The sequence below is a fragment of the Rattus norvegicus genome, chromosome 2 (genome assembly GCF_036323735.1).
Source record: "Rattus norvegicus strain BN/NHsdMcwi chromosome 2, GRCr8, whole genome shotgun sequence".
Classification (NCBI taxonomy): domain Eukaryota; kingdom Metazoa; phylum Chordata; class Mammalia; order Rodentia; family Muridae; genus Rattus; species Rattus norvegicus.
Window position 1 is genome coordinate 88,887,220 of NC_086020.1, and position 19,482 is coordinate 88,906,701.

A 19,482-nucleotide genomic window follows, 5' to 3' on the forward strand; every position below is an offset into this window, starting at 1 on the left:
TATTTCAAATGAGTTTGCAAATTGCTCTTTTTAACTTTATAGAGAATTGAGTTGGGTCATTGAATCTGTCAATTTCTTTTGGCAAAAGGGTCATTTTTACAATATTAATCCTGTCAATCCATGAACATGGGAGATCTTTACATCTTCTGAGATCTTCAATTTCTTTCTTCAGAGACTTGAAGTTCTTGTCATACAGGCCTTTTACTTGCTTGGTTAGAGTCACAATGAGGTATTTTATATTATTTGTGATTATCGTCAAGGGTGTCATTTCCTTATTTCTTTCTCAGCCTTTTTATTGTTTAAGTAGAGGAAGGCTACAGATATGTTTGTGTTAATTTTATATCCAGCCGCTTTGCCGAAGTTGTTTATCAGGCTTAAGAATTCTCTGGTGGAACTTTTGGGGTCACTTGAAAGTATATTATCATATCATCAGCAAATAGTCATTTTTTTTTATTAACTTGAGTATTTCTTATATACACTTCAAGTGTTATTCCCTTTCCCGGTTTCCGGGCAAACATCCCCCTCCCCCCTCCCCTTCCTTATGGGTGTTCCCCTCCCAACCCTCCCCCCATTGCCGCCTTCCCCCCATAGTCTAGTTCACTGGGGGTTCAGTCTTAGCAGGATCCAGGGCTTCCCCTTCCACTGGTGCTCTTACTAGGATATTCATTGCTACCTATGGGGTCAGAGTCCAGGGTCAGTCCATGTATAGTCTTTAGGTAGTGGCTTAGTCCCTGGAAGCTCTGGTTGCTTGACATTGTTGTACTTTTGGGGTCTCGAGCCCCTTCAAGCTCTTCCAGTTCTTTCTCTGATTCCTTCAACGGGGGACCTATTCTCAGTTCAGTGGTTTGCTGCTGGCATTCGCCTCTGTATTTGCTGTATTCTGGCTGTGTCTCTCAGGAGCGATCTACATCTGGCTCCTGTCGGTCATCAGCAAATAGTCATATTTTGACTTCTTCCTTTCCAGTTTTTATCCCTTTGACCTTTTTTTTGTCAGATAGCTCTGGCTAGGACTTCAAGTACTACATTCAATAAGTATGGAGAGATTGGGCCGTCTTGTCTAGTCCCTGATTTTAGTGGGCTTGCTTCAGGTTTCTCTCCATTTAGTTTGACACTGGCTGATCTTCTGTAGACTTTTAACATGAAGGAATTTTGAGTTTTTCAAGTGCTTTCTTGCCATCTAATGAGATGATCATGTGGTTATTTTCTTTTAGTTCGTTTATATAGTGGATTATGATGCTGTATTTTCATATATTGAAACTTTCCTTCATTTCCTGGGATGAGGCCTATTTGATCATGATGGAAGATCATTTTGATGTGTTCTTGGATTCAGTTGGTGAGAATTTTATTCAGTATTTTTGCAGCGATTTTCATGTAGGAAATTGGTCTGAAGCTCCTTTACTTTGTTGGGTTTTGTTGTGGTTTAGCTATAAGCATAACTGTGGCTTCAGAGAATGAATTGGGTAGTGTTTTTTCTGTTTCTATTTTGTGGGATAATTTGGACAATACTGGTATTGGTTCTTATGTGAAGTTCTAATAGAATTCTCCACCAAACCCATCTGGTCTTGGGCTATTTTTTTTGTGGGGGGGGGAACTTTTAATAACTGTTTTTATTTCTTTAGAAGTTATTGGGGTATTTAGATTGTTTTTCTGATCCTGATTTAACTTTGGTAAGTAGTATCTGTCTAGAAAATTATCCATTTCATCCAGATTTTCTAGTTTTGTTGAGAATAGCTTTTGTAGGAAGATCTGATGATTTTTACAATTTCCTCAGATTCTTTTGTTATGTCTTCCTGTTTATTTATGATTTTGTTAATTTGCACATTCTCTTTGTGCCCTCTGGTTAGTCTGGCTAAGGGTTTATCTATCTTCTTGTTTTTCTCAAAGAACCAGGTCCTGGTTTTGTTGATTCTTTGTATAGTTCTTTTTTTTAAATCCACTTTGATGACTTCAGCCCTGAGTTTGATGTGTGCTCCTCTTGGGTATATTTGCTTCTTTTTGTCTTAGAGCTTTCACATGTGCTATCAAGCTCCTAGTGTATGCTCTCTCCAAATTCTCTTTGGAGGTACCAAGAGCTATGAGTTTTCCTCTTAACACTGCTTTCATTGTGTTCCATAAGTTTGGGTATGTTGTGCCTTCGTTTTCATTACATTCTAAAATGTCTTTTTTTTTTTTTGGTTCTTTTTTTTTTTTTTTTTCGGAGCTGGGGACCGAACCCAGGGCCTTGCGATTCCTAGGTAAGCGCTCTACCACTGAGCTAAATCCCCAGCCCCTCTAAAATGTCTTTAAATTATTTCTTTATTTCTTCTTTGACCAAATTATCATTGAGTAGAACATTGTTTTACTTTTGTGTGTACCTGGGCTTTCAGGTGTTTTTGTTATTATTGAAGTCCAACCTTAGTCGATGGTGATCCGATAGGATGCGTGGGAATATTTCAGTCTTCTTGTATCTGTCAAGCCCTGTTTTGTGTTGATTTTATGGTCAATTTTAGAGAAGGTACCATGGGGTTCTAAGAGGAATGTATAATCTTTTGTTTTAGGATGAAACGTCTTATAGATATCTGTTAAAACTATTTGTTTCATAACTTCTGTTAGTCTCTCTGTGTGTCTGTTTAGTTTCTCTTTCCATGATCTATCCATTGATGAGAGTGGGGTGTTTAAGTCTCCTACTATTATAGTATGAGTTGCAATGAGTTCTTTGTGCTATAGTAAGGTTTCTTTTATGAATGTAGGTGCCCTTGCATTTGAAGCATAGATATTCAGGATTGAGAGTTCATCTTGGTGTTTTTTTCCTTTGATGAATATGAAGTGTCCTTCCTTATATTTTTTGATAGCTTTTGGTTCAAAGTCAATTTTATTCTTTAGTAGAATGGCTTCTCTAGCTTGTTTCTTGGAAACATTTGCTTGGAAAAAAATTGTTTTCCAGCCTTTTAATCTGAGGTAGTGTCTGTCTTTGTCAGTGAAGTGTGTTTCCTGTATGCAGCAAAATGCTGAGTTCTCTTTACCTATCCAGTCTGTTAGCCTATGTCTTTTTTATTGGGGAATTGAGTCCTTGACATTACAAGATACTAAGGAATATTGATTTTTGTTTCCTGTTATTTTTGTTGTTAGAGGTGGAATTATGTTTGTATGTCTGTCTTCTTTGGGTTTATTGCAAGAAGATTACTTTCTTGCTTTTTCTACAGTGTCGTTTCCCTTCCTGTGTTGGAGTTTTATGTCTATTATCCTTTGTAGGGCCAGATGTGTGGAAATATATTGTGTAAATTTGGTTTTGTCATGGAATATCTTGGTTTCTCCATCTTTGTTAATTGAGAGTTTTGCTGGATATAGTTTCCTGGGCTGACATTTGTTTTCTCTTATGGTCTCTATGTCATCTACCCAGGATCTTCTGGCTTTCATAGTCTCTGTTGAGAAATCTGGTGTTATTCTGATAGGATGGCCTCTATATATTTCTTGCCTTTTTTCCCCTTACTGCTTTTAATATTCTTTCTTTGTTTTTTGCATTTGGTTTTTTGACTATTATGTGAAGGGAGGAATTTCTTTTGTGGTCCAATCTATTTGTAGTTATGTAGATTTCCTGTATGTTTATGGGCATCTCTTTCTTTAGGTTAGGGAAGTTTTCTTCTATAATTTTATTGAGGATATTTACTGACCCTTTTATACCTGTTATCCCTAGATTTGATCTTATTTTTTCCTGGATTTCCTGGATGATTTGGTGAAGGAGCTTTCTGTGTTCTGCATTTTTTTTTGATGGTTGTGTTAATGTTTTCTATGATATCTTCTCTGAGACCCTTTATCAATTGTATTTTCTTGGTGATGCTGTGTCTGTGACTCCTAATATTTTTCCTAGGTCTTCTATCTCCAGGCTTGTCTTTCTTTTTGTTTTCTTTATTGTTTCTATTTCCATATTTAGATCCTAGATGTTTTTGTTTAATTCCCTCATCTGTTTTGTTGTGTTTTCTTGTAATTTTTATGGTATTTTTGTTTTTTCTCTTTAAGGGCTTCTACTTGTTTTCCTGTGTTGTCTTGTATTTCTTTAAGGGAGTTATTTATGTCCTTTTAAAAGTCCTCTATCATCATCATGTGATGTGATTTTAAATTCAAATTTTGTTTTTCTGGTGTGTTGGGTTATTTATTATTTGCTTTGGTGGGAATACTGGACTTTGATGATGCCAAGTAATCTTGGTTTCTGTTACTTAGATTCCTGCACTTGCCTATCACCATCTGGTTATCTCTGGTGTTAACTGGACTTGTTGTGTCTTGCAGTGGCTTGACCCTCCTGTAAACCTGTGTGTATGTACTCCTGGAGACCATCTTTCTTCTAGCAAGGTCTGGGTAGAGACAGGTGTGTCACTGGATTAGCTCTGGGCACAGGCAGAAACCAGAATACTGTCCCAAACTGCTCCCCATTTTCTGTGTTCAGAGGGCTCTAGATGGGTTCCTTTTGGGACAGGACTGTGAGCAGAAGTTGTGTTCTCACCTGTGCTTTCAGGATTGTTTGCACTTCTGACAGTCCAGCTCTCTCTTTCCCATAAGATCTGGGCACGAGAGCTGTGGGACTGTGTCAGCTCTGGGCACAGGTGGAAACTGGTTTTATGCTTTCTATTAATTGTAGTTGTTTGCCTTTAAGACTTTCATTAGCATAGGATAGCCTGTATATTCACAGAGGTTTGATAGAGAATAAAGAACTAAATGGGGATGACTAAGCCAAGAGGATCTCACAAGGATGAGAGAATAGACTATATTTTTATGTAAGACAGATGACTCTGGAATAGGATGGTCAAAGGAGTCGGAAGAAAAAGAGAACTGTTGGGAAAGGAATATAGGAGAGGGCATAGATCACACTAGGGTCATTTCAGAGATCATTTGAAAGTCTACTAATATAAAAGATTCCTAAAATATACACATCTATGAAAGTAATCTAAATGGAATCATCAAAACATTCATGATATATCTTTAGTCACATGTCAAACCTCTTTTTACAGGAATGTGTTATATCTAGTTGAATCATTGGCCAAAGGTGCCCTATGGAAATGTCAAAGCCACCCAGACTCTTGCCAAATCTATATATTGCCCTCTCCATACTAATGGTAAGACGTTGAAGATAACACTTATACATGTCATTGAATAATAATAATAATAATAATAATAATAATAATAATAATACAATAAAAAACTAACCTTGTGACAAATTAAAGTGTCCATGGAACCAGAACAAACTCTACACACTTCTAGAGGACAAATATAATCATAAACTCAGCTACAGATCCTGAAATCCACAACGGTGACCTGACTGCATAATATGCTGGTGCAGTGATGCCAAAAACAATTTTGGAGTAACCAACTGCTCTCTAATTGGAGATAAATCTCAATCCAAAACTTGAAATCCATACTTGACATTGCTTATGTGGTTAAGAACCTGTGACTATTAGTCCAGAGACCAATGAGAAAACTAAATATTATTGCTACGGTATAGAAATATAGCAATATAATGAATCATAAGGACAGTTTGCTATAACCATAGATTAGTGTCTAGGTCAGTCACCATTGGAGAAACCTTCCTGAGTAGCAAATGAGAACTAACACAGAGACCCATAACTGGACAATGTATGGAGAGTGAGAGATTTTGGAACAGCCCTCCCATCAGGGATCAGGGTGCTATGTTGAAGCTGAGGTGGAAAGAATCCAAGAGCCTGAAGGGATGGATGATATCAAGGAAACTGTTTTTTACACACAACAGGACTGATGAGACATTTGAAGGTACAGAGACTATGACAGCAGGCACAGGGACTACAGTCTCAGGGCTGAGAATGGGAAATGGACATGAACTTCTTCCACTGACCACAGAAGTATTGGCAATTAACAACCACTTACAAAGTGGAATCCAGTATAATCTCATAGGTTCTCTGAACCACATTTAAGTGTAGGCCTTATGCTCAGCAATAGACAGCCAATGAAAAACAAAGTCAATGACATTTTAGAAACCTTGTCCCATATTGATTTATTTGGATATTTTTTCTTTTGCTGGCTTTTTGAGGGTATATTATTACTCTTTCTGATTTTGTTTTTTAATGGGTTTTATTTTTGTATGTGTGTTTCTTTTGCTTTTTCTTTTTTAAAAAATGTAGTTTTTATGTTTGTTTATGACACATACACAGAGAGAGAGAGAATAGAGGGAGAGAGAGAGAGGAGAAAGAGAGAGAGAGAGAGAGAGAGAGAGAGAGAGAGAGAGAGAGAGAGAGAAAGAGAGAGAGAGGAGTTCTGTGTGCAGGAGAAGGGGAGGATCTGGGATGACTTGGAAAAGGTGGAAGCATTATCAGAATATTGTATAAAATATTTATTGAATGCAAAAGAAACAATTGATCCATAACTGACAGTAATCACATGTGTGCCTGTTTTCTGTTACACTGTGACAAAGCCAACTGAGCAGAAGTGACTAACAGAAAATTGAGGATTGACAAACACTACTGTTAGAAACGTTACTCAGCTTTCATGCAGAGTTTTATAGTAGCACATTATGATTATTTATTAAAATGATATGATTTAAATTTATGAAGTCTAGCTTTTTCCATGTGGAGACTTACCACAGCTCACACCTCCTCTTTGCCTCCCCCTACCCCCATGTCTCCACAGGGATGTCCCCACCCCACCCTCCTCACCCATCCCATCAGACCTCTTCCTGGGTCCCCCAGTCTCTTGAGGGTTACGTGCATCTTCTCAGACTGAACCTAGACCCAGGAGTCTTCTGCTGTCTGCTGTGTATGTGTTGGAGGCCTCATCTCAACTGGTGTATGCTGCCTGGTTGGTGATCCAGAGTCTGAGAAATCTCAGGGGTCTTGGTTAATTGAGACTGCTGGTCCTTCTACAGGGTTGCCCTCCACCTGAGCTTCCTCAGGTTTTTGCTAATTCGACCAGAGTGGTCAGCAGCTTCTGGGTGCAAACATCTGCATCTGACTCTTTCAGTTGCTTGTTGGAAAAGACCCAGATTTTTATGCTACAGCACAGAACAGGATATATAGAATGGTTCAGAGAGTTTAGCAAGCTGTATTTTTCAAAAATGTTTCAGGAAGTTATTGTTTGAAAGTGTTAGAACATGGTCAAAAGACTGACCATGGTGAACAATGGCTTGGAAAACTGTGAGAGAGGCTACAGGACAAAAGGCAGAGAACCTTTTATCTCGGGTTTACCTCATATTGCTATTGGACGTGATTTCATGTCTCCTGCCACAAGCACTTACCTTCAGCTTATAAGACATGTTTATTTTTCTTGGATGTCTGATTGTAGCTGTAGAACCCAGTCTGGTCAGTATACCCTAAATGTGGATATGTCCTTCTATTTTGTCTTCATACATTCCCAGATATAATCTGTAGTACATGCCATTCAATTGCATTTAAATTGGTGTGTTCTGCGAGAGTTCAGGGGAAGGGCTGCATTGCTTATTTAGATGTTCTTTATTTAAATGTTTTTCTGACCATTTTTCTGAACTCAAACAACCTTCTTTGGATCATACCTTTCATTGTTACTTTCATGTACAAGATGGACTATAGCTCAGACTATAGTCTGCTCCATTTTTTGTGGGTTTAAAAAACTTATTCACTTTATACCCCAATATCAGTCCCCACTCCTCTGAGTATCCCCTCACACAGATCTTCCCCTTACCATTGCCCTTCTCTTTTGAGAAGGGGAACACCTCAAATATCATCCCTCACTCACATCAAGTCACTGTGAGTCTAGGTGCATCTCTCTCACTGAGGTCAAACTGCCCAGCTAGGAGAATGGAATCCACAGGTAGGCAACAAATTCAGGGAGAGCCCCAGCTCTAGGTGCTGGGGGACCTGGATGAAGACCAAGCTGCACCTCTGCTACATATGTATGTGTCAGGGGGACAGATAGGCTCAGCCCATGTTTGTGCTTTGGTTGGTGGTTTAGTCACTGAGATTTCCTAAATGTCCAGGTTAGTTGATTCTGTTGGTCTTCCTGTGGAGTTCTTGCCCTGTTTGTGTTCTTCTACTCTTTCCTTTCCCTAATCTTACACAAGACTCTCTGAGCGCTATTGGATATTTGGTTGTGGTTCTGCTGGGCAGAGCCATTCAGAGGACAGTTATACTAAATTCTTGTCTGCAAGCATAATAGAATATCATTAATAGTGTCAGGAATTGTTTCTTACACATAGGATTGATTTTAATTTGGGCCAATCGTTGGTAAAGGTTTTGTGGATGGGTTACTGTTCTTTATCTCTCCACTGGGAGTCCTACCTGGCAACAGGAATTGGCCACTTCCTTATCCATGACTGTTAGGGATCTCTGCTAGAGTCACGCCCATAGACACCCAGGTTCCTCAGTCCCAGGTCTCTGGCACCTTCTAGAGACTCCACTACCCCTTTCCCCCATCTCATGTTCACCTCAGAATTTCATTTTGTCTCACTGTGCTCACAATACCTGATTGGTGGCCCCCTTCCCTGTTCCCCACTCCATTGCCTCATTCACCTAGTTTCCTCCCTCCATCTACTTCCAATATCTATTTTTATTTTTCCTTCTGAGAAAGATTCAACCACCCTTCATTGTCTCCTATCCCTGTGTTGGCTTCTTTGGGTCTGTGAATTGTAACATGGTTATTCTGTACTTTATGTCTAATACTCACTTATAAGTGAATACATACCATTCATGTCTACGCAAAGAAAATTTGAAGAATCAACAAAATCAAAAGCTGCTCTTTGAGAAAAACCAACAAGATACACAAAACTTTAGCCAAACTAAGTAAAGGGCAGGGAAATAATATCCAAATTTAGAAAATCAGAAATGGAAAGGGAGATACAACAACAGACTCTGAGGAAATGCAAAGAATCATTAAGTCTTACTTCAAAAGTCTGTACTCCACAAAATTGGACAATCTAAATGAAATGGACAATTTTCTTGATAGATTCCACTTACCAATGTTAAATCCAGATCTGGTAAACAAATTAAACAGTCCTAAAACCCCTAAGTAAGTACAAGCTCTCATTAAAATCTCCCAAACAACAACAACAACAAAGAACAAGCAAAACAAAATAAACCAAACTAAATAAGAAACAGCGACAACAACACCACCTAAGAAACATAGGGCCAGATGGTTTTAGTGCTGAATTCTACCACACTTTCAAAGAAGAGCTAATACCAATACTCCTCAAACTATTCCACAAAATACAAATGGAAAGAACACTGCCACACTCATTCTATGAGGCCATAATCACCTTGATACCTAAACTACACAAAGACTCAAAAAAGAAAGAGTATTTTAGATTTCCCTTATGAAAATTGATGCAAAGATACTCAATAAAATACTTGCCATATTCTTTCAGATCCTTAGATTCCAGGTCCAGTAAACAAGGTCTTCATAGGTTGGTTGAAAAGTTGGCAGAAACTTTCAGGCAGACACAAAAATTTTCATAAATTTTTGTTAGTTTTGTAATATAACTGAAAGTAGTATCTTTTTAAAAACATTTATTATATTTTGTATATAGGTGTTTTTCCTGTTGTCTGTGTACTGTATAAATGCAGTACCAAAAATGCTGAGAGGGCACTAGATTCCCTGAACTGAAAAGACATATGGTTGTGAGATGATGTGTAGGGGCTGGGACTGAACCCAAGTCCTCTCCAAGAAGAGCTAGTTTTCTTTACACTTTAGTGAATGTTTTATATTAAATATTACACAAACTTTTTTGTGTATTTCAGAGCATCAAACATCTTATCTTTAAAAGGTTTTAGTGTGTGTATTTGTGTTTGTGCAAGTGTGTGCATGTATGTGTGAGAAGACATGCATGTGGGTATCCTAAAAGGCCAAAGGAGGACTTTGAATACCAAACATATGGAGATAGAACTAGTTGTTATCTTTCTGAGGTGAATGAGTTGAACAGAGTAATTCTGGTCATTCTCATTCTTGGAAGTTGTTAACATATATAAATACAACCTGTGGAGTGCATTTACAGTTGTTTGTATGTATGTATTTTTTGAACTGACAGTCACTTCATATTGGATAATCAACTTGGGTGGTAAAACTCTCTCTCTCTCTCTCTCTCTCTCTCTCTCTTCTTGTTAATTGATTGTATTCATTTAGGCAACAATAAAAGATAAATAGAAAAAACCAAGGAGTTTGAGAGAAAGTAGATGAGGAGTGGCAGTGGCATAATTATATTTGACTTAAAATAATATATGAACAACCTAAAACAAGAATACCATCATCAACCAAACCCCAAAACACTGGTGAGTCATGCCTGCAGCTCTCATCATTTTCTTTTGGTGCTATGATATCCAAAGAATTTAGTGTTGCTCCAGAGAAACATCAGTAAGAGAAGGGTCTTGCCCTTTCTAAAAGGTAAAAGTTACAAACACTTTAAATATTCATGACAGCGAAGAGCAGCACTAAAATGAATGTCTTAGACACATACATATAAACAAAATGAGATCTAAGATGAAACAGTAAAATACAAATGAAGAAGCATTTTCCTGCTCTGGAGAACACAAGAAAATGTGATGTTCTCAACATTTAAGTGCATGAATAGTGAAGGCAAAATTGTTGGCTGTGCTTTTATGTAGCTAAATGGGGTTAGGGGGTTGAGATAGGAAGCAAATCTCACATATGTGTTATATTTTAAGTATATACGTTAACTTACTATATAACTACTATTTAACTGACAATGCCTCAAAATAAAAGGATTTACTGCAAAACAATCTGAGAATACAATATTTTCTTTTGAAACTAAGACATTTTCAAGGTATTACATTAAACACAAAACTGAAAGAAAACTAAATTTTATTAACTGATTATAAGTGTTGGTTTAATGATGACCATATGTAGAGTATGCAAAATTTTATTAGAAAACTGATTTATCTTTCTCCATAAGCTCTGCTTACAACTGCTGCCAATAATTTTGTAATGAATCTATTTACCTGCTATGTTAGTTGGGAGCACTAAATCTTCCTATAAATAAAACCCTTGGAGAATGGCATCTGTAATCTGTGAGGCATTAGGAATTTCAGGGCCCAAAGCATTCTCAAACTTGGACACATTCTCTTTTTCCCAATCACTAACAGCACAACCCCAGATAGAGAAATGTGACAAAGAACACTCATCTTCATCAGACTGCTGATAGTAGGAAACCAAGCCATTGTTTTCATCCCTCAAGCATTGAGAATTCTGAATAATCACAAAATAGACAAAGCCAGGAATTTCTTTGGTAGTTTTGGAGCTGGGCATCCAGAATAGATTGGTTGGATTATATAACTGTTAGTAACTTTTGAGCTTCTATTCCTAAAAGAATAAGCAAAAAGCTTTATCAAAAGATTGAAGAAAGCAGCAGGCAATTCAAAAGGTCTTTTGAGGAAATAGGGTGCTAAACTCACAGGGTAGGTGATTACTAGCTCTGCAAAACTGAGAGCATTCACCATGCTTAGCCGAGAATAACCTGCTCAAATACTCAGAGAAGCAGATGTTCAGTCATGAGTATTTTAATACTCCTTTAGGAGGCACCCAAATGTCAGCTTCTATGGTGATACTAATTTAAAACATGTTTCCATGAAAGAATCCAATTGCTTTCAAGTTTTGCCCTTTTCTGTTGTTTACCCTCAAGAATTATTTAAAAATTTTATGTAAGTTGCGAATTTTTTGACATTTCCAATCTAATGTTTCTCTTTTATGTTTTTTGTATAAATATCTTTGTTATATATAAATCTAAATATGTAACTTAAACTTGCTTTATTGAATTATTAGCTGATGACTTTTACCAAGAACTTTTGATCTCTTCAGAAGAAGACCAAAATTATACATATATATGCTGTATATATACATATATTTGCTGACCAAGTTTGCCACTGGAAATTTGGAAATTAGTATTCTAAATTCTAAATAAAATTATTCCACTTTGGCAGTTCAAGAGTGTACTCACTTAACTGAGAGGTAATCATTTGTAGATTCATGCCATGAAGCAAAATTATAGTTTAACCAGAAGAATTTAGACTTTGGCTTTCAATGAATCAAGATGTGAGCCTTGTGTTTGTTCCTTTGCAGGTGCATGCCTTTTGACACTTGTAGTTCTTTAAAATATCATTCTTTATCCATGTAGTGAAGACAAAATTTTTATTTGTATATATTGCTTCTATGGAAGTGAATAAAATGACAAGTGAAATATGTAAAACTTAATCTAGTTCTTATTTTCATTTTATTTTATTTTATTTTTTTGTTTTCACTATAACCCAACAACAGTTTCTTCTCTGTTTACAACTACTACTCCTATCCCACCTTACCTCCCATCTCTCTGTGGTGTACTCCTTTTCCTTTTCTCTTCAGAAAAGAGGAGGCCCCTGAGGAGTAATGACAGAACATGAAATAAGAAACAATAAGACTAAGTGCAAAACCTTGTATCATGGCTGGGAGAGGCAACCCAGTAGGAGGAAACATGTCCCAGCAGACTAAAGAGTCAGAGACACCCCACTGCTAGGGGTCCTACAAAAACACCAAGCTAGCAACCATAATATATACGCAGAGGGCCTATCACAGAACCATGCAGATTCCCTAATTGTCCCTTCAGTCTCTGGGAGTCCCTATGAGCCTCACTTAATTGACATATGTGGGCTGATTTCCTCAACTCCTCTAGCTTTTACATTTATTCTTTCCCTTTCCTATATGGTTCCCTGAGTTCCAAGGGAAGGGACACAGTGGAATACTCCAATTTGAGCTTTCTTCCTTCCTTCCTTCCTTCCTTCCTTCCTTCCTTCCTTCCTCCCTCCCTCCCTCTCTCTCTCTCTTTCTTTCTTTCTTTCTTTCTTTCTTTCTTTCTTTCTTTCTTTCTTTCTCATTTCTGCACATGTAGCAAAAGCTTGTTCAATAGTTTATATTTCATCTTATAAAACTTATTTTTCTATTTACCATCCAGTGCACTTTGTACATTTTCTTAAAAAACAATTTTTTGAATAGTTTATTTACATTCCAAATGTTATCTCCTTTCCCAGATCTCCCCTCTAACATCCCTCATCACCCTGATTCTATGAGGATGTTCCCTCTGGTATCATTGACACCCTGGCATTCTCCTACACTAGGGAAAACAGCCTTCACAGAACCAACAGCCTCTCCTCCCATTGATGCCCAACAAAAGGCCATCTTCTGCTACATATGCACCTGGAGCCATGAGTTGCTCCATGTGTACTCTTTGGTTGGTGATTTAGTCCGTGGGAGCTCTGGGGTATCTGGATGGTTGTTCCATATTGTTGTTCCTCCTTTGGGGTTTCAAAGCCCTTCAGCTCCTTTATTCCTTTCTCTAGCTCCTCTACTGGGGAACTGTTCTCAGCCCAATGGTTGGCTGCAAGAATCCACCTTTGTAATTGTCAGGCTGTGGCAGAGCCTTTCAGGAGACAGCTATATCAGGGTCCTGTCATATATACAAAGAATTGTAAAAGTTAGATTCCAGTGAATCAAATAACCCTACAAAATGGGGTACAGAGCTAAACAAAGAATTCCAAACTGAGAAATATGGAAAGGCCATGAACCACCCAAAGAAATGTTCAACATGCTTAGTCATCAGGAAAATGCAAATCAAAACAACCCTGAAATTCTACTTCAAACCAGCCGGATTTTGATCTTAATCAAGATGATTAAGATCAAAAACTCAGGTGACAAAAGATTTGGTGAAGATGTGGAGAAAGAGGAACACTCCTCCATTGTTGGTGGGATTGCAAGCTGGTACAACCACTCTGGAAATCAGTCTGGTGTTTCCTCAGAAAATTGGACAGAGTACTATGTGAGGACCCAGCTATACCACTCCTGGGCATATACCCAAAAGATGATCCAACATATAACAAATACACATGTTCTTCTATGTTCATAGCAGCCTTATATATAATAGCCAGAAGCTGGAAACAAGCCAGATGCCTCTCAGTAGATATAAAAAGATTGAAAGAATCTCTTTCATTCTACTGGATCACCGCACACTAAATCTGGACTTCAACAACAAAAACAACAATAAAAACTACCCAACAGAAAGTTCACACACAAATGGAAACTGAACAACTCTCTCTCCAATGATAACTTTGTCAGGGAAGAAATAAAGAAACTGAAGACTTTCTAGAATTCAAAGAAAATGAAGGCATAATACTCAAACATATGACACAATGAAAGTAGTGTTAAGTGGAAAATTAATAGCACTAAGTGCCTTCATAAAGAAATTGGAGAGATTCTATACTAGCAACTTAACAGCACACCTGAAAAGTATAAAAAGAAGCTAACAAACTAAAGAGGATTAGACAGCAGCAAATAGTAAAAATGAGTGCTGAAATTACCCAATTAGAAACACAGAGAACAATACAAAGCATCAACAAAACCAAGAGCTGGTAATTTGAAATTAAAAACCAACAAGATAGATAATCCCTTAGACCAACTAACTAAAAGGCAACAGATAGCATCCAACTTAACAAAATGGGAAATGAAAAGGGAGACATAGCAAAAGAAACAGAATATTCAGAAAATCATCAGATATTACTACAAAAGTCTACACTTAGCAAATATGGGTGAAATGAATGAATTATTTTACACATACCACATACCAAAGTTAAATCAAGATAAGGTAGACTTTTTAAACAGTTCCATACCTCCTACAGAAGTAGAAGGAGTCATTTAAAACCCCCCACCCCAAACAAAAACAAAACAGGGCCAGATTGTTTCAATTCAGAATTTTACCAGACTTTCAAAGAAGAGCTAATATCAATACTTCTCAAATTATTTCACAAAATAGAAACAGAAGGAACATTCTATTCATTCTATGAGGCCGTAGTTAACTTTGATATCTAAACTACTCAAAGACCCAACAAAGAAGGAGAACCTTAGAATAATTTCATTTATGATCATAGATGCAAAGATACTCAGTAAGAGTATTGCAAACCAAAACCAAGAACACATCAAAAACATCATTCCCCACGACATAGTAGGCTTTATACCAGGAATGCACAGACATTTCAATATACAAAACTCCAGCAATGTAACCCACTGTATAAACAAACTGAAAGGAAAAAACATAATCAGATCAATAGATGCTAAAAAAGCCTTTGACACATTCCACAATCTTTTCATGTTAAACATTTGAGAGACCAGGAGTTCAAGACTCATACCTAAATATAATCCAAGCAATATGCAGCACATCAGTAGTATCTATGCAATAAAATACTTGAAATTTTAGCTACAAGGAAGGAAAACAAAAGGACATCAAGGGGATACACATTGTAAAGGATGAAGTCAAAGTATCATTATTCTCCAATGATATGATATTATACATTATGGATTCCCAAAGTTCTACCAGATAACTATTAGAGAAGAAAATTTTAGCCAAATGACTGGAAATAAAAATAACTCCAAAAAATCATTAACCTTCCTTAGAATCCACACTTAGATGGGGGAACAAAATAATCATGTAAGGTGGAGGCAGGGAGAGATATGCATGGGAGAGTCGAGGGAGAGGGGAAAAAGGTAGGTAGGATTAGGTATGGGTGGAGACAGAAGGAAAGCCCAGATGGCCAGGAGAATGAATGGAAGTATGAAGCTGCCAGGGATGGAGGGTATAGGGGAATCCTCTAGAAAGACTCAGAGACCTGGGATTAGGGGAGCTGTCAGGATTCAATGTGGGTGACCTTAACCACAATGCCCAACATTGGGGATCTGGAACCTGAAGAGACAACCTCCAGTAGTTAGACAGGGCCCCAGTGAAGGGGTTGGAATAACAATCGCCTTCAAATTTTAATCCAAAATTGTTTCTGTCTAAAATAAATGAGGGGACAAAAGTGGATCAGTGAATGAATAACTGACCAGTGACAGGCACAACTTGGGATCCATCCCATGCGAAGGCACCAAACCCTTACACTGTTACTCATTTATTTTGTGTTTGCACATAGGAGTCTATCATGACTCTCTTGTGAGAGGCTCTACCAGCAGTTGACTGAGACAGACGCAGATATCCACTGACAAGCGTTTGATTGAGGTTGGGGATCCCTATGGAAGAGTTAGGGGAAGAGTTGGGGAGCCCTTTGAAGGACTGAAGGATATGAACGGGATGGCAACCCCATAGGAAAACCAACAGTGACAACTAATCTGGATGCCTGGGAGCTCCCAGAGACAAAGCTGTAGGTTGATGTCTTTATGCAGAAAGGTTAGAATGAGGTCTGTCATTGGATGAGAAGGAAGAATGGGAAGGAACAGAGTTTTAGAAAGAGAATGAGTTGGAGAGAGGGGATGAACTGGGAGAACCAGGCAGCAGATATTAAGATTCTTTTCTGTGGGACACCGCCGGAACCTGAAGGAAACAGACCGGATAAACAGTTCTCTGTACCCAAATCCCGTGGGAGGGAGAGCTAAACCCTCAGAGAAGCAGACACGCCTGGGCAACCAAAAGAGACTGCACTCTGCACACACATCTCAGACGCAAGAGGAAAACACCAAACGCCATCTGGAACCCTGGTGCACTGAAGCTCCCGGAAACAGCGGCGCAGATCTTCTTGGTTGCTGCCGCGAGGAGAGCTCTTGGGCAGCACCCCGCGAGCAAACTTGAGCCTCGGGACCACAGGTAAGACCAACTTTTCTGCTGCAAGAGACCTGCCTGGTGATCTCAGGACACACAGAGGCAGAATCCCTCTAGGACCGGGCACCTCCTGTATTTACCGGGAGTCCAACGCCCACAGATCCCGGCCCGCAGCAGCTCTCTGCTCCCAGACACCGTGGGAGAGAGACCCAACCGCCTGGTCAGGTGGGCACTCCTGAGGCTGCAGAGTGGAAGAGACCACCAACACTGCCCACCCCTGCCCACATCCCTGGCCCAAGAGGAAACTGTATAAGGCCTCTGGGTTCCCGTGGGGGAGGGCCCAGGAGCGGCAGGACCGATGTGTCTGAGACACCGCCGGAACCTGAAGGAAACAGACCGGATAAACAGTTCTCTGCACCCAAATCCCGTGGGAGGGAGAGCTAAACCCTCAGAGAGGCAGACACGCCTGGGAAACCAGAAGAGACTGCACTCTGCACACACATCTCGAACGCCAGAGGAAAACACCAAAGGCCATCTGGAACCCTGGTGCACTGAAGCTCCCGGAAACGGTGGCTCAGATCTTCCTGGTTGCTGCCGCTGCAGAGAGCTCGAGGGCAGCACCCCGCGAGCGAACTTGAGCCTCGGGACCACAGGTAAGACCAACTTTTCTGCTGCAAGTCACCTGTCTGGTGAACTCAAGACCCAGGCCCACAGGAACAGCTGAAGACCTGTAGAGAGGAAAAACTACACGCCAGAAAGCAGAACACTCTGTCGCCATAACAGGCTGAAAGAAAACAGAAAAACAGGTCTACAGCACTCCTGACACACAGGCTTATAGGGCAGTCTAGCCACTGTCAGAAATAGCAGAATAAAGTAACACTAGAGATAATCTGATGGCGAGAGGCAAGCGCAGGAACCCAAGCAACAGAAACCAAGACTACATGGCACCATCGGAGCCCAATTCTCCCACCAAAACAAACATGGAATATCCAAACACACCAGAAAAGCAAGATCTAGTTTCAAAATCATATTTGATCATGATGCTGGAGGACTTCAAGAAAGACGTGAAGAACTCCCTTAGAGAACAAGTAGAAGCCTACAGAGAGGAATCACAAAATTGCCTGAAAGAATTCCAGGAAAACATAATTAAAGAAGTAGAAGCCCATAGAGAGGAGTCACAAAAATCCCTGAAAGAATTCCAGGAAATCATAATTAAACAAGCAGAAGCCCATAGAGAGGAGTCACAAATATCCCTGAAAGAATTCCAGGAAAACACAATCAAACAGTTGAAGGAATTAAAAATGGAAATAGAAGCAATCAAGAAAGAACACATGGAAACAACCCTGGATATAGAAAACCAAAAGAAGAGACAAGGAGCTGTAGATACAAGCTTCACAAACAGAATACAGGAAATGGAAGAGAGAATCTCAGGAGCTGAAGATTCCATAGAAATCATTGACTCAACTGTCAAAGATAATGTAAAGCGTAAAAAGCTACTGGTCCAAAACATACAGGAAATCCAGGACTCAATGAGAAGATCAAACCTAAGGATAATAGGTATAGAAGAGAGTGAAGACTCCCAGCTCAAAGGACCAGTAAATATCTTCAACAAAATTATAGAAGAAAACTTCCCTAACCTAAAAAAAGAGATACCCGTAGGCATACAAGAAGCCTACAGAACTCCAAATAGATTGGACCAGAAAAGAAACACCTCCCGTCACATAATAGTCAAAACACCAAACGCACAAAATAAAGAAAGAATATTAAAAGCAGTAAGGGAAAAAGGTCAAGTAACATATAAAGGCAGACCTATCAGAATCACACTAGACTTTTCGCCAGAAACTATGAAGGCCAGAAGATCCTGGACTGATGTCATACAGACCCTAAGAGAACACAAATGCCAGCCCACGTTACTGTATCCTGCAAAACTCTCAATTAACATACATGGAGAAACCAAGATATTCCATGACAAAACCAAATTTACACAATATCTTTCTACAAATCCAGCACTACAAAGGATAATAAATGGTAAAGCCCAAAATAAGGAGGCAAGCTATACCCTAGAAGAAGCAAGAAACTAGTCGTCTTGGCAACAAAACAAAGAGAAGAAAAGCACACAAACATAACCTCACATCCAAATATGAATATAACAGGAAGCAATAATCACTATTCCTTAATATCTCTCAACATCAATGGCCTCAACTCCCCCATAAAAAGACATAGATTAACAAATTGGATACGCAACGAGGACCCTGCATTCTGCTGCCTACAGGAAACACACCTAAGAGACAAAGACAGACACTACCTCAGAGTGAAAGGCTGGAAAACAACTTTCCAAGCAAATGGTCAGAAGAAGCAAGCTGGAGTAGCCATTCCGATATCAAAAAACATCAATTTTCAACTAAAAGTCATCAAAAAAGATAAGGAAGGACACTTCATATTCATCAAAGGATGAATCCACCAAGATGAACTCTCAATCCTAAATATCTATGCCCCAAATAAAAGGGCACCTACATACGTAAAAGAAATCTGACTAAAGTTCAAAACACACATTGCACCTCACACAATAATAGTAGGAGATTTCAACACCCCACTCTCATCAATGGACAGATCATGGAAACAGAAATTAAGCAGAGACGTAGACAGACTAAGAGAAGTCATGAGCCAAATGGACTTAACGGATATTTATAGAACATTCTGTCCTAAAGCAAAAGGATATACCTTCTTCTCAGCTCCATATGGTACTTTCTCCAAAATTGACCATATAATTGGTCAAAAAACGGGCCTCAACAGGTACAGAAAGATAGAAATAATCCCATGCGTGCTATCGGACCACCACGGCCTAAAACTGGTCTTCAATAACAATAAGGGAAGAATGCCCACATACACGTGGAAATTGAACAATGCTGTACTCAATGATAACCTGGTCAAGGAAGAAATAAAGAAATTAAAAA

The 19,482-nt window shown here is 38.9% G+C and overlaps 1 pseudogene; it reads right to left on the reverse strand.

The window, feature by feature from the left end:
• Nucleotides 1-10,814: 10,814 nt before the first annotated feature.
• On the reverse strand, nt 10,815-14,943 carry Slc7a13-ps1 (solute carrier family 7 member 13, pseudogene 1; annotated as a pseudogene).
• Between the last annotated feature and the right edge of the window lie 4,539 nt (nt 14,944-19,482).